Source organism: Triticum aestivum, chromosome 2B (genome assembly GCF_018294505.1).
Source record: "Triticum aestivum cultivar Chinese Spring chromosome 2B, IWGSC CS RefSeq v2.1, whole genome shotgun sequence".
Taxonomy (NCBI): Eukaryota; Viridiplantae; Streptophyta; class Magnoliopsida; order Poales; family Poaceae; genus Triticum; species Triticum aestivum.
Genome location: NC_057798.1, coordinates 755,161,541 through 755,174,617, shown reverse-complemented (window position 1 = coordinate 755,174,617; position 13,077 = coordinate 755,161,541).

The following is a 13,077-nucleotide window of genomic DNA, read 5'->3' as shown; positions in this document are numbered from 1 at the left end:
GATTTGTCCTTTTTTGGTACCATTACTAGATTGGCTAGCCAGTCCGGATGTTTTATATCTCTGATGAATCCGGCTTCTAAGAGTTTGGCTAGCTCCTCTCCCATTGCCTGTCTTTTGGGTTCGGAAAATCGCCGAAGAGCTTGTTTGACTGGCTTGAATCCTTTTAGGATATTTAGGCTGTGCTCTGCCAGCCTGCGTGGGATTCCTGGCATGTCTGAAGGGTGCCAGGCAAAAATGTCCCAATTTTCCCGAAGGAATTCTCGTAGTGCGGCTTCGACATCAGGACTTAATTGTGCCCCAATGGAGGCCGTCTTTGTGGGGTCCGTTGGATGGACCTGAAATTTGACTATTTCGTCTGCTGGTTTAAAAGAGGTGGACTTGGACCTCTTATCGAGTATCACATCGTCCCTATCCACCGTGGAGCGCAGCGCAGTTAGTTCCTCTGCCGCTAGGGCTTCGGACAATGCCTCTAGGGCCAGTGCGGCTGTCTTATTTTCAGCGCGGAGTGCTGTATCTGGATCACTGGCGAGAGTGATTATTCCATTGGGTCCGGGCATTTTGAGCTTCATGTACCCGTAATGGGGTATAGCTTGGAAGATTGTGAATGCCTCTCGCCCTAACAAAGCGTGATATCCGCTGCCGAATGGGGCCACTTGGAACGTGACCTCTTCGGACCTGTAATTGTCCGGTGAGCCGAACACTACATCTAGTGTGATTTTTCCTGTGCAGCGTACTTCTCGACTAGGGATTATTCCCTCTGAAGGTTGTGCTGCTTCGCTCAATGCGGCTCCAGTCAATTTCCATTTTTTGAAGGGTTTCCTCATAGATGAGGTTTAATCCGCTGCCGCCATCCATGAGTACCTTAGTAAGACGGAAACCGTCCACTATCGGACTGAGGACCAGTGCGGCTGGTGCTCTAGCTGTTCGGAATTTAGGTTCGTCGCTGGCGTTGAAGGTGATAGCCGTGTCGCTCCATGGATTTGTTGTTGCTACTTGGTAGACTTCGGCAAGGCTGCGGATTGTTCGTTTCCGCATGTTATTTGATGCGAAAGTCTCGAAGACTATTAATACCGTACTGGTACTGCTGGGTTGGTTGCCCGGGGCTAAAAAGCCCACGCCACTTTTGGCCACCTGCCGTAGTATACAACATGCTCAAAGGCTGTGTGTTGGAGTGGCGCCCTCCGTACTGTGGTTTTTGCAGGGTCCGTTGAGCCATCCCTCTAGTACAGTTCCGTACCCTTTAGGGGGTTTTTGCTTTTTGGTTTTTAACCCAGGTGCTTGAGTATGACGCACCCTTTTATTTCGGACTGGGGTTTTATTCAGGGCCAGATTGTCGCAAAACATGGTTTTGGTTTTCCAGGCACTCTCCATCGCGCAGTATTTTTGTACAATGGTCGCAAGGTTGGCGAATCGTGAAACTTCGCGACGACTGATGGCGTTTATGATTCCCTTTTCCATGCAATTGTTGCAGAAGATTGAGATCGCGCTTTCTTCACGGTAGTCCTTTATCCCGTTCATAACCAGGAGGAATCTGGCCCAGTAATGATGTACTGTTTCAGCGGGCTCTTGCTGTATTGGAGATAGATCACTTATGTTTGGTTGGGCGGGTGGAATTAAGTTCGGAACCCCGCCCGATCCGAGGCTCAAAGGCCAAGAAACTTCCCAATTCGGAAGCTTGGTTTGCTGAGCGCTTTCCAACAGATTTGGTCCGATGCCTTACTTTAGGTTCAGTATTTCATTTGCGTCCGTCCTTCCGCGGGAATCCGTCATGGAGGGATCCAGAATCCGGACATAGTTGGATTTTAACATAGAAGAAGAGTTGCCGCATTGTTCCTCTACCACGACAACGTGGTGGGTAGCCTGGGGAGAGTTAATTTCTCTCAGATCGGTTTTAAGCCCAATCTGATCGTAGTTGGTGGCGACTCCCAGGGCGGTGATGCGATCCAAGAGCTCGTTTAAGGAGGAGAGCTCAATCGGATCTAGCTGCTCGGCAAATTCCGAGCTGACGTGAAGATCGCTTTCAATGACTTGAGAGGTCATTGTCGGAGCGGTGGCCGAACAGGCGGTCATGAGAAAACCGCCTAGCCGGATAGTCTGGCCGGCGGCCAAAGCTCCCTTGACGATGGCGCCGTCTTTAAAGACGGGAAAAGGCATCCTTCCTGATGGTGACGGCACAGAGGAACTCTCAATGAAAGCACCAATGTCGGTGTCAAAACCGGCGGATCTCGGGTAGGGGGTCCCGAACTGTGCGTCTAGGCGGATGGTAACAGGAGACGAGGGACACGATGTTTTACCAAGGTTCGGGCCCTCTTGATGGAGGTAAAACCCTACGTCCTGCTTGATTAATATTGATGATGTGTGTTACAAGAGTGGATCTACCACGAGATCAAGGAGGCTAAACCCTAGAAGCTAGCCTATGGTATGATTGTTGTTCGTCCTATGGACTATAGCCATCTTGTTTATATAGACACCGGAGAGGGCTAGGGTTACACAGAGTCGGTTACAAAGGTAGGAGATCTACATATCCGTATCGCCAAGCTTGCCTTCCACGCCAAGGAAAGTCCCATCCGGACACGGGACGAAGTCTTCAATCTTGTATCTTCATAGTATTGGAGTCCGGCCGATGATGATAGTTCGGCTATCCGGACACCCCCTAGTCCGGGACTCCCTCAGTAGCCCCTTTGTGCTTCACGTCCTTGGCCTTGGGCTTCTTCTCTTCTGGGTCTGCGGCAGGCAACTCGAGGAGGGAGAGACGCCCTTCCTCGGCCCTGGCGCACTTGGTCGCCAGGTTGAACAGCTCCAAGGAAGTGCACAGATCTTCATGTGTTGCGAGCTCCTCCTTCATTTTGACGTCATGCACGCTGTCAGAGAAGGCTGAGATGATGGCCTCCTTGGTCACCTTGGGAATCGAGGCACGCGTTGTTGAAGCGCTGGATGTACTCACGGCGGGTGGCCGGTCGCGAGTACCCTAGAAGTTGGCGATGAAGCGGGTGCGCATCTCGTCCCAGGAGGAGATCGTGCCTGGGGTCAGGTTCAGAAGCCAGGTGTGGGCCCCGTCCTTGAGAGCCATGGGAAACTAGTTCGCCATGACCTTCTCGTCTCTGTTGGCAGCCTCGATGCCCAGCTCATAGAGCTGGAGGAACTCTGCAGGGTCAGCCATGCCGCCGTAGCGAGGAGGCAGGTCTGGCTTGAACTTGCCGGGCCACGCGACGGTGCGCAGCTCGGTGGTGAAGGCGCGGCAGCCCGCTGTGGCCACAGGAGGCCTTGGAGGATGAGGGGCTTTATCCTGCGGGTCCCCGTGCGCTGCAGCCGGGTGCAGCGCGGGGTCTTGACGTTCTGGAGCAGGATCGTGGTCGGGACGAGCCGGAGCAGGGAGCGCTCGGGCAGCTTCTTGAGTGCGAGGGACTTCTTGGCAGCTCTGCTCTCTCCGTGCTGGTTCCTAACGGGGCAGGTTCCGCCCAGGGGCCGCGCGCCTTGGAGCCAGGGCGCCTTCTTGAGGGGGAGGCGGCTGAGACGCCCCAGGAGCTTCATTGCCCGCGCATGGCGGGGCGCGGTGCAGCGAGAAAGATGGCGCGGGGGAGCCCCCAGCGGCGCGGACGAGTTCGGCGACTCGGTCGAGCCATTCTTCATAGACATCGTCGTTTGGGCGGTAGCGCAGGAGCTCGTTTGCCGCGATGAGCGCAGCTCGAGCCTCCATGGCCGCGTGGGGCGCGTGGGACGAAGAACCAGCAGGGGTGAGCGAGGGTGTAGCGGTGCGGCCGTCTCGCCTCATGGACGGGTGCTGGGACGATGCTTGCTGCTCGTTCCCTGCCGGGCCGGTGGCGGCGTTGACGGCAGGCGACGGGGAATGACAAGGGCGCCCACCGACGGGAGCCATCTCGGCGACGCGGGAAGCGAGGGCGGCTCGGCGCTCGGTGCGAACCCGGTGTGCGTCAGACATGGACGCGACGGTCGGAGAAGAACAGGGCGATGGAAGACAAATTCCGGAGCACCCCTTCCTGGCGCGCCAAATGTCGGATTTAGGGTTCCGGCAGACCCTTGAGGTTCGAACACTGGGGTGCGCGCGGATGTTTCGCCTTCTACCTACCTGTTCCTCACCGAATTGCTAGGATCTAAACCACAAGAAGAACAACACAAGAGACACAGGGTTTATACTGGTTCGGCCACCATTGTGGTGTAATACCCTACTCTAGTGTGTGGTGTGGTGGATTGCCTCTTGGGCTGATGATGAACAATACAAGGAAGAACAGCCTCGCGAGGGTCTGTTCTTGTGGTGGTGTTGTCCCTTTGGAGGGATTGATTCTAGATGCCTATCCTATCTCCAGATTTCTATCCAGATCCCCTACCCTGCAGGTGGCTAGTCCTATTTATAGGCAAAGGCCCTGGGCCTCTTCCCAAATATTGAGCGGGAAGGGCGCCAACAATTGGCCATTTTGAAGGGGAACATCTGGTACACTTATCCTGACTAAAGTTGGTCCTCGCCCGTCAAAGGCTCTGGTGGTGACGCCGGCTTGGGCTCCACGGTGACTGTCGGTGTCAAAACCGGCGGATCTCGGGTTGGGGGTCCCGAACTATGCATCTAGGCGGATGGTAACAGGAGACAAGGGACACGATGTTTTACCCAGGTTCGGGCCCTCTTGATGGAGGTAAAACCCTACGTCCTGCTTGATTAATATTGATGATGTGTGTTACAAGAGTAGATCTACCACGAGATCAAGGAGGCTAAACCCTAGAAGCTAGCCTATAGTATGATTGTTGTTCGTCCTATGGACTAAAGCCATCCAGTTTATATAGACATCGGAGAGGGCTAGGGTTACACAGAGCCGGTTACAATGGTAGGAAATCTACATATCCGTATCGCCAAGCTTGCCTTCCACGCCAAGGAAAGTCCCATCCGGACACGGGACGAAGTCTTCAATCTTGTATCTTCATAGTCTTGGAGTCCGGCCGATGATGATAGTTCGGCTATAAGGACACCCCCTAGTCCAGAACACCCTCAGTAGCCCCTGAACCAGGCTTCAATGACGACGAGTCCGGCGCGCATGTTGCCTTCGGCATTGCAAGGCGGGTTCTTCCTCCGAATAATTTATAGAAGATTGTGAACACCAGGATAGTGTCTGGCTCTGCAAAATAAATTCCACATACCACCGTAGAGAGAATAATATTACACAAGTTCAATCCGCTGACGTATTTTGTGGCGTGACGTCACACCACTACCAAGCCTTTACTCAAATTGTTTTTATTGTTCCACCTCAGCGCGTTTAGCGAAGCGGTTTCCTTGGCACGTCTTGTTGAAGCAGAGATCGTGTTCCCCTTATTCCGGGATTCCCATCAATACGGACGTGGGTAACCCAACCGCGCCATTGATTGTGACGCTTGGGAGATAAGCGAGTTTTACCAGGCCGGTGGGGACACATGTTTTGTCCGCCCATATAAGGGGATAAAGATCCAACCCTTTTACCTGCGCCTTCTTCCTCCTTGGCTTATCCATCTCCGCGAACTCGAGCTCCAGCGCCCAAGTCCGCACTTCTCACCTCAACCTTCTCCAACTATGTCCGGAGCGGGAGGCAAGTGGATGGCCTCCTCCGTCACGGAGGGGCAGATCCAGAAGCTGCGCGACGCCGGATATTTGTCCAGCGACATCGCGCACCGGCTCCCCGACGAGGGAGAGCTCATCCCCACCCCCAGGCCCCATGAGAGGGTAGTATTTCTTCCCCATTTCCTCCGCGGACTGGGCTTCCCACTTCATCCCTTTGTTCGGGGGCTCATGTTCTACTACGGCCTAGATTTCCATGATCTGGCCCCGAATTTCATCCTCAACATCTCGGCGTTTATCGTCGTGTGCGAGGCCTTCCTCTGCATCCAGCCCCACTTCGGCTTGTGGCTCAAGACGTTCAGTGTCAAGCCGAAGGTTGTGAAGGGCAGCCAAGCGGAGTGCGGAGGCGCCATGGTGGGCAGGATGTCCCACGTTACGTGGCTGGAGGGCACTTTCGTGGAAACCATTAAGGGGTGGCAATCGGGGTGGTTCTACATCACCGAGCCGCGTGACCCTGATTGGGCAGTGGCCCCCGAATTCAGATCCGGCATCCCTACATGGCTCACCTCCTGGAAAGAGAGTGGCCGGATCTGGGGGATTCGGAGGAGCTGACCGGACTCCAAGCCTGTATTCAGAAGCTGGTGGACAAGAAGATCAAGCTTGTCAACGTAGTCCAGGTCATGCTCATCCGCCGGATTCTCCCGTGCCAACGACGGGGCTTCAACATGTGGGACTTCGATCCGGCGCAGCACCAGACTCTGAGCGGGCTCTTCAACACTACGTACGAAGATGTCTGGAAGGTGCTGTTCAAGGGTGCCGAGGCTCCCGCATCCGCTACGGAAGATCGCGGATTCCGCTCGCAGCGTCCAGCTGACGAGGTAAGTGATTTTGCCACTTATTTTCCATAGTTTGACTCTATGCAGGATCTAAACCCCCTTTACCTTTGACAGGACTGGTTGGGAAGACCGAACGGACTATCTATCCGGCCCCATTGCCAGAGGACCCAGCGGACGCCCGCCTAACGGGGCTGCTGGCTCCGGCACCCCACATGGTGAAGAAGGCCACGGGGACTCGGAAGAGTTTCCGTTTTCAGGTGCTATCGGATGATGAATCCGAGGCCGACTCCTCCCACCAAGGCGAGGAGGAGAAGAATAAAGCCTCTCCCGCAGCGGGGGGAGGGAAGAAAAGGAAGGCCTCCCCAACAAGGGAGGCCGAAGGGTCCAAGAAGGAAAAAACTCTTCCCCTGGACTGCTCCGCCAACGCCAGTGACGACGACGAGAACTGGCCTCCAAGGGCCAAGCCCCTGGCGAGATCGTAAGTATCCGGACTCCCGAATAACTTCAAGGTTTTTATTTTTCGCCACATAATGTCTTTCTAATGCCGCATACAACCCTGCAGTCCGCCTAAGAATGATCTTCCGCTTCATCGAGCGGGTCCTTAGGTGCGTCGGATATGGATTCTCTTCCGACTGCCTCCACCCCCCGTGACACGGACGATGCCGAGGTGGGATCCCAGGAAGGGACCCACCAAGAGGAGAGGGCCCCGGAGGTGTCAAAGGACAACCTACCGGACTTTGCACCGGACTCGGCCCCGGAACCCAACGTGGCTCCGGAGTCCGGCGGGTGACCCCTTCGTAAGAAGGGCAAGACCGTGACGCCGGCAGCCTCCGTCCAACCGGAGGCGCCGGATAGCTTGCTGGAGGCGCTCAATGGCGCCTCCATCGAAGAGGAACACCGCACCGTTATGAGTGCGGTGATTCAGAAGGTGCAGCTCACCAAGAGCGGGCTGACCGAAGCCTCCAGTAGCCATCTAACAGGCTTTGAGGTAAGAATTTCAATATGTATAAAATGGTACCGCATAGACAGTAGCCCCTGATGCTCGGTTCGGTGTTAGGAAAGAAAACCCGGACTGAGGATCTAAAAAGATATACGCAGGAGTCATAATAAATATGTCAATATGTCATTGCAGGCTGTGCTGCTGACCTCTGCCGCACTGACTGCGGAGGTCAATACTTTGAAGGAAAACCTCGAGCGGTCCGAGAACGAGCTCGGCCGTGCCAAGAAGCAGCTCGAGGACAAGGAAGGTGAGTAACACCTTATTAAAATTGTACCTTACAGAAAGGATTTTGGTTGCAAAAAGAATGACAAGGATAACGTGGGTATTGCGGGGGCAACTAACGAGGTGGCGACCCTGAAAGAGGCGGTCGCCGTGGCCGAACGCAATGCGGCCGCGGAGCGCACCAAGCGAGAGAAGCAGGAGGCGCGGGTGGCGGAGGTACAGCAAGAGCTCCAGGATCTCGTGAAAAAACATGAGAGCCTGGAGCGTGACTCGAAGACTCGAGAGTCTGAGCTTGCAACGGCTCTTGAGAGTGCCAAAGCCGCTAAGGCCGAAGCCTACAAGGCCCTCCAGGAGATTGAGGCGGTGAAGAAAATAGCAGCGGGTAAGGCATTTTTCATGCAAAGTAAGCATGTGAGTGTTAATTACCTGTTGCTTACCCGAATTCGGAGCTCTCCAGGAGCGTTCGCAGATCTTCCTCGCAGCGTGTCCGATGCTGCCGCATTCTACCGGGCCGAGGAGGGGAGCTCGACGGAGAAGTCTTCTGGTCTCAGTATGCTGAGGCCGGACATCCGGTGCCCCTTAGCGACCAGCTGAAGCAGCTGGTCGAGCTCCACAAGGCGGCCGAACAGGCCATGAAGGGCCTCATAGTTCGGCTGTGGCCTAAGGAGGCCATGCCTGGGAGCTACTTCGGCCTGGTGCGGCGGCTGGTGGATGCGTGCCCGTGGGTTGAAGTCATCAAGCACTCCGCCTGTATTGAGGGTGCCCGTCGGGCCCTTGCCCGCGCAAAGGTGCACTGGGGCAAGATGGATGCCCAGAAGCTTGTGACGGACCCGCCACCAGAGGGCAAGGAGCATCGCACGCCCGAGATGTATTATAAGAGTGTGCTGAAGGGCGCCCGCACTATTGCGGGGGAGTGCTCCAAAGATGTAATTTTTGAGTAGACTCGCATTTTGTTATCCTGTGCGCTGAAAACTTAGTTCATATGCGCTAAGCAACGCTTGTTAATTTAAAATATTACCTTCTGTGCGGCTGTTTATCAAATCTGAGAGATGGCAAGTCGTCGGCTTCAGCCCCCATGCCACGAGTGCTAGGGTGTTCGGGATAAACTTGAGCACTCTTGTTCCCATTTTTGGGTCCATCTAGGGAGGTGCTCAACACAGCAAACAAGGCAACCGGACTTATAATGCTGGAACACTCTCACTTAGCCATAGAATTCTATAATTTTAAATTTTGGCGAAGCCCCTAGTCTTCGGAAGGCTGAATTTGGGGCGCTATCCACGCCCGGGCCGGACAAGATCCGGCTCCTCGCTCTAAGCGGCATAAGTCTTTAAGGACTCGCAAAAACCTCTCGAACAGCAACCGGCTCTCGCCTCATCATGACGATCAGTTTTAGCTTTCTCCACTGAGGCATTAACCCAGCTCAACTGGGGCGCAATCGCAGTGGTTCTGCCAGTGCTACCTTAGCTGATACAACGGAATGTAAGGTACCAAAACATGGGAGCCGGGCAAACCCAACTATTGACCCAAGACATGATTCGGAGCCGATGCATGTAATGCTATAAGTTCGGGGTGCCGTACTTGTGAAAGTGTTCGGACTTATCACACCATGATGCGGGAAACATAAGCCCCTGGTGTGTTTTAACCGTACCAAAGTGTACGGATGCGACATGTCGTAAATGAACATATGTTGTAAAAGAAATGCAATTATGAGCAAAAAGGTGCTGCATTGTTTTATTCAATAAGTGCTGCTATGAATGCAGAACAATACAAATAGTGCGATAAGCAAGGGATGGGACTGTTAAACATGTCCCCCTCCAGGGGTAGGATGCGGATTGGTGTATAAAAATGCTCGTAATGGAGACCACCTGTATATTCGTTGTAGCCTTTATCCTTCCCTAGCTGTTGCATCGTGAGTTCGGCAGATCTGCTACCGGACAGGGCCTCTGACGAACGGAGTCCTGTGGGTAAAAAATAAAAGGTAAAAAGAAAAAAAAGAACGACACACTTGAGAGCCCCTGGTGTGGTTGAGCCGCAGTCTGGGCTTATCGTGGTCGTGCCCCTCTCCCCATGCCCATGGTATCTACAGAGCATAATAGTGTACGCGAAGGACCTATTTTGACGTTTTGCAGGGGCTGGGGTTGGGGCCGCACTGCTACGCGTGCTCGGAACGTGCCAGGTGGTCTTTTTGTAGGTTACTCCGGGCGCGCTTAGCTATGTCCAGCCGCTTAACGGCCGGACTCGAGAATTGCCTTAAGAGGATGCATTGTACTTCTGCCGCGAGAGCCGCTGTATGTTCCTCCGTTCGGAGAGAACATTCAGTGTTTCCGTTGACCGTGATGACTCCTCGAGGGCCTGGCATCTTGATCTTGAGGTATGCGTAGTGCGGCACCGCGTTGAGCTTTGCAAATGCGGTACGTCTGAGCAAGGCATGATAGCCGCTGCGGAACGGGACTATGTCGAAGATTAACTCCTCGCTTCGGAAGTTATCCAGGGATCCGAAAGACCACTTCCAGTGTAACTGAGCCTGTACAATTGGCTTCTACACCTGGTATGACGCCTTTAAAGGTCGTCTTGGTAGGTTTAATCCTTGAGGGGTCTATGCCCATTTTGCACACAGTATCTTGATAGAGCAGGTTCAGGCTACTGCCGCCGTCCATCAGGACTCTGGTGAGGTGAAATCCATTGACGATTGGGTCTAAGACCAATGCGGCAAAAATGCCGTGGCGGATGCTAGTGGGGTGGTCCCTTCGGTCAAAATTGATCGGGCAGGAGGACCCTGGATTGAACTTCAGGGCGACTGGCTCCATCGCGTATACATCCCTGAATGCACGCTTCCGCTCCCTTTTGGGTATGTGCGTTGCGTATATCATGTTCACCGTCCGCACCTGTGGGGGGAAACCCTTCTGTCCTCTATTGTTCGGCGGTCGGGTCTCTTCCTCGTCATAGCTATGCAGCCCCTTGTCATTGTTTTCGGCAATTAACTTGCCTGCCTGCTTGAATACCCAACAGTCCCTGTTGGTGTGGTTGGCTGGTTTTTCAGGGGAGTCGTGTATCTGGCACGAGCGGTCGAGTATTCGGTCCAAATTGGACGGACCCGGAGTAGTTCTTTTGAATGGCTTTTTCCGCTGACCGGGTTTAGAGCCTCTGAATCCGGCATTGACTGCCGTATCCTCACTATTGTCGCCGTTGATGCGGCGTTTGTTTTGTTACGACGCGACCTGCCATTTCGGTCCTTGAAATCCGGACTGCCAGAATTTTTGCTGAGGTTGTTGCTGCGTGCTAGCCAGCTATCCTCACCCGCGCAGAAGCTGGTCATGAGTGATGTGAGGGCTGCCATGGATTTCGGCTTTTCCTGTCCCAGGTGCCGGGCAAGCCACGCGTCGCGGATGTTATGCTTGAAGGCCGCGAGGGCCTCCGCATCCGGACAGTCGACGATTTGGTTTTTCTTGGTTAAGAACCGTGTCCAGAATTGTCTGGCTGATTCGTCCGGCTGCTGAATTATGTGGCTTAGGTCATCAGCGTCTGATGGTCGCACATACGTGCCTTGGAAGTTATCAAGGAATGCGGCTTCCAGGTCTTCCCAACTCCCAATTGACTCTGCTGGCAAGCTGTTAAGCCAATGCCGGGCTGGTCCTTTAAGCTTGAGGGGGAGATATTTGATGGCGTGAATATCGTCACCGCAGGCCATGTGGATGTGAAGAAGATAGTCTTCGATCCAAACCGCGGGGTCTGTTGTGCCATCGTAAGATTCGATATTCACGGGTTTAAACCCTTCGGGGATTTGATGATCCATTACTTCATCTGTGAAGCATAGTGGGTGTGCGGCGCCTCTGTACTGGGCGATATCACGACGGAGCTCAAAAGAACTTTGTCTGTTTTGTTCGACCCGGCCGGACTTACTGTGTCCGGCGCGACGGCTGTCGTCACGTACCGTAGGGCACCCACGCGATCCGTAGATCGATCTTGATTGTGTTGCCTTACCCTCCAATATATCTCGCAAGTCCGGAGCATTCCCCTGTGGCCTTGTGCTTTTCGACCGATGCCGGGGTACGGGTCTAGTGAAGGTCCTAGAGGCCTCTCTATCGCGACCACGGGGTGGTCGGTCAGCCGTATTGTCTCCTGGTGATGCGGGTTCAAACGCTTCCTCCTCTAATCGGGGGAGCAGCTTGCGTTTAGGGTAGCTTTTGGAGGGGTGTTCAAGCTCATGCTCTTCGGCTGCGAGGACTTCAGTCCATCTGTCGGCTAGCAGACCTTGATCAGCTCTAAGCTGTTGCTGCTTTTTCTTGAGGCTGTTCGCCGTGGCCATAAGCCTGCGTTTAAAACTCTCTTGTTCGACGAGATCCTCAGGCACGATGAATTCATCGTCGTCGAGGATTGCCTCATCTCCGGAGGGAGGCATATAATCCTCTACCTCTTCTTCTGCCGCTCTCTCATGAGGGCTGGCGTCTCCGTCCCCCTGCGCTTCATCTTGCTGGAGTGGGTTGTCTTCGGCACTGTCCGGTGTATTATTATCTCCGGTGCAGGAGTCTTCATTCTTGCTGTGGCGGGATTTAGAGCGGCGCCGCTGACGCCGGCGCTTGGGCTGCTTCTTGGAGGGGTCGTCCTCCGCTGTTTCTTCGCCATTCCCATCCTTTGGGATATCCACCATGTATATGTCATATGATGAGGTGGCTTTCCAGTGCCCAGTAGGCGCTGGTTCTTGGTCGTCTCCGGCATCTTCGTCCATACCGTCGATGTCTTCTGAGTCGTAGTCTAGCATGTCGGTTAGATCGTCGACAGCGGCTACCAAGTGGGTGGTGGGTGGGATTTGAATTTCTTCGTCGTCTGCATCCCAACCGTCCTAGCCGCAGTCCGGCCAGGGCTCTCCTGATAACGAGAGATACTTTAGCGAACTCAAGATGTCGCCAAAAGGTGAGAGATGAAAGGCTTTTGAATGGCTTTTTCCGATGACCGGGTTTAGAGCCTCTGAATCCGGCATTGACTACCGTTTCCTCACTATTGTCGCCGTTGATGTGGCGCTTGTTTTTGTTACGACGCGGCCTGCCATTTCGGTCCTTGAAATCCGGACTGCCAGAATTTTTGCTGAGGTTGTTGCTGCGTGCTAGCCAGCTATCCTCACACGCGCAGAAGCGGGTCATGAGTGATGTGAGGGCTGCCATGGATTTTGGCTTTTCCTGTCCCAGGTGCCGGCAAGCCACTCGTCGCGGATGTTATGCTTGAAGACCGCGAGGGCCTCCGCATCCGGACAGTCGACGATTTGGTTTTTCTTGGTTAAGAACCGTGTCCAGAATTGTCTGGCCGATTCGTCCGGCTGCTGAATTATGTGGCTTAGGTCATCAGCGTCTGGTGGTCGCACATACGTGCCTTGGAAGTTATCGAGGAATGCGGCTTCCAGGTCTTCCCAACTCCCAATTGACTCTGCTGGCAAGCTGTTAAGCCAATGCCGGGCTGGTCCTTTAAGCTTGAGGGGGAGATATTTGATG